Source organism: Triticum aestivum, chromosome 7D (genome assembly GCF_018294505.1).
Source record: "Triticum aestivum cultivar Chinese Spring chromosome 7D, IWGSC CS RefSeq v2.1, whole genome shotgun sequence".
NCBI classification, from domain to species: domain Eukaryota; kingdom Viridiplantae; phylum Streptophyta; class Magnoliopsida; order Poales; family Poaceae; genus Triticum; species Triticum aestivum.
Genome location: NC_057814.1, coordinates 116473398 through 116476279, shown reverse-complemented (window position 1 = coordinate 116476279; position 2882 = coordinate 116473398).

Genomic DNA, 2882 nt, shown 5'->3' with positions numbered 1-2882 from the left:
CGTCCGCCGCTCTCACCCGACACTACAGGAGCTGGTAATTGCATAGGCGGGGTGGTGGTCTCCGCACATGGTTGTTGATGTGTGGTTATTGGTGTGCTCTCGGCCGGCTCTAGACGAATAAGATTCTTCGGCCATAGCAGCACCCAACCCTTGCAGTTTCCAATCCGCGGCGGGGTCTCGTTGTCCTCTCCCACAGGATGTACTGGAGGAGGCAAATGCTCGTGCCCCGATTTCACACTGGACAAGCTAACCCTGAAGTGCCCAGCGGGGATCGGCTTGTTGTGGCATGTGGGTTGCAAGGGGTTCATTATCATCCCCTTTCCCACGTCCACCTTCTGTCCTTTGATCAAGTAGAGTATAGTGCATGGGGTTTCTTTGGCCTGCAAAAACATATGTCTGTGGCGTAAAACATCCGAAAGGCAACGAAAATGGAATATTCTATATATATATATATATATGTTGGTGCGACATGTAATTACCGTGACGGCGTCGAGCTCAGCCAAAGACGAAGGCCCACCTAGCGTGCCAGAGACTGAGGACGGGCTGCTATGAGCGGGAGCGGCTGCGAGAGGAGGCCCGGTTGCGTAAGCAAGTGAAGGTGCGGTGGTGTTGTTGTTCATGGAGTTGCTCCCGACGAAAATGGGCAACGGGAAATCATGTACCGTCTTGTCTGGATTTTCCTTCGTCCAGTTGATGATAGCTGGAACCAAGTTAGTAGCGAAATCATTTCTGCAGACAGTTACAGCTGCATTGACTGCTTGCAGTAGTAACTCATTTTTCTCCTCGGCTGTTTTTTTCGCGTCCTCATCTGCTTTTTTCTCCACCGCAAGCTTCACCTTCGCGTCGATGTCCGCCTAACTAAACTTCTTTTTCTGCTTCTTGGCCTCCGGGCCCTCGTTGTAAAACACCTTTCACGTGGCGCCGTCTCCAGCGCCGTGCACACGACCATATTGCGGCCGCTGGCCCAAAGGGAGTCCCTTAAGTTCGTTCAAGGCCCGGTTGAGAGGGGTGTCCCACTTGGGCCTCATCGGAGAAGTAGGGCTTTCAGCCACAAGCTGGTGTTCCTTCTCCTGCAGAAGGAGCGTGAACCGGTTAGGAATGTGTAGTCGACTAGATATGGAGCTAAATGTAAGGTGGTAAAAGAATAATTACCAGTAGTCTCCTCGTGATCTTGTCTGTGTAAAAAACCTTCTTTTCCTTGTCCCACTTGTAGCGGGCCTTGATAAAGTCACGCTCCAAGGGGTTGGTGAAATTCGCGAAGGGGTCTGGGAGACCCGCGGCTTCACGTTCCGCATCCTCCTTATCCCATATGGGCCTTTTACCGGGGTAGCCATGGCTTTCGAGGTGATGCTTCCCCGTGTTCCTTTCCTGAAGGCTCTTGAATTTCGCAGCCTTAGCCTTGGCTGCCTCGGTAGCGCAAGTGTCCTTGAACTTTTCGAACTCCTCTACCGTAAGTGTCGGATTTTCCTCCAGAATCTTGGACAGGGGTTCCTCAGCCTCAATAGCTTGTTTCACCCTCCCTTTCTAGGAGGCCAAATCATTGCTGAACATGCCCATGGCGTGATTGTTAATCTTTTTCATCTTCGGATCATCCCACGGTTCTTCTATGTTATCATCCCGGTCGGGGAACTTGAATCTCTTGTGCAACTTCGTCAAAAGCAACTACGTCAAATGTTCTTTACTCCTTAAGTCATCATCGTTGATGCTCGCGCATTCCCGTAGGATGCATCCTACTTGGTTCCCATAGCACTTGCGAGGTTCTTCTGGATCTAATGGCTCAAACTTGCCAGGTGCCATCTTTGTGATCACTAGTCGTCCAATCCCTAGTTTGTTAGGTTTTCGTATCCTCTACTTCTTCTGCTTCTTCTTTTCAGTAGCGGCATCGGCGCCGGTACCATCCCCACTGGTATCTTCCCCGTCGGTACCTTCCCCGCCGGTCTCGGCGCCGCCATCGGTGCCGGCGCCGTCGGTGTCGATGTCGGCGTCAGTACCATCATCGAGGCCGACCTGCAAACCTTGCTTAGCAGTCAAATAGTCGAGGTACTCTTGTTCACCCTCATAATCCATCTCGTCTGCATCTTGGTCAGAAGGCCCAGTTTCTTCGTTGTTCGACATGTTTCCTATGATTAAGTCTCCTCGTTTAATTCTAAAAGTATGAAAAAATGAGAAATGACATGAAAAAGAAATCTATGTTTGCCGGAATGTCGTTTCCCAGCAACTCCCCAGCACTCGATATGCCTACTATCTAGCACAAATCATGCCAAAATTCACGGAAAATTTCGGCATGACCTTTGCTAAAAAATGGACATATCGAGCGCCTGAAATTCACCGGAACGGAAATGAATCAACATTCCGGCGTAACATAGGCCACTCGGATTATTTACCCTGCACATAATCATCATTTTCCAAATATGACATGTCCAAAACATCACATGTCCAAATGACATGTCCAAATTCCAAACATGACATGTCCAAAACATCACATGTCCACATATCAAATGTCCAGTTCAAATTTGCATATAAATTCAGCCTAGCTAAATTTGCTTTAACAAGGGATGTTGATTTGGACAATTGCTTAAATGCTGCCTTTTCTTTTAACTACAATTGCTTAACCCTAAATTTCTGTCCTATTTTAAAATGTATGGTTCATAAAAAACTTGCTAAATTCATAACTAAATAGATAACGTAATTAAGCTACTACCCTAACTAAAACCTAAGTAAATTAACCGAAGAACCCTAGCTAGCAGAGAGAGGAGGAGCGCTGGGGGGGTTTACAGAGGGTGCAGGGGCGAGGAGGCAGGCCCGACGACGGCCGAGGTTGGGAGGGGAGGAAGCAGAGGAGGGAGGTGTGGCGCGTCGGGGTCGGGGGCGAGCGCTGGGGA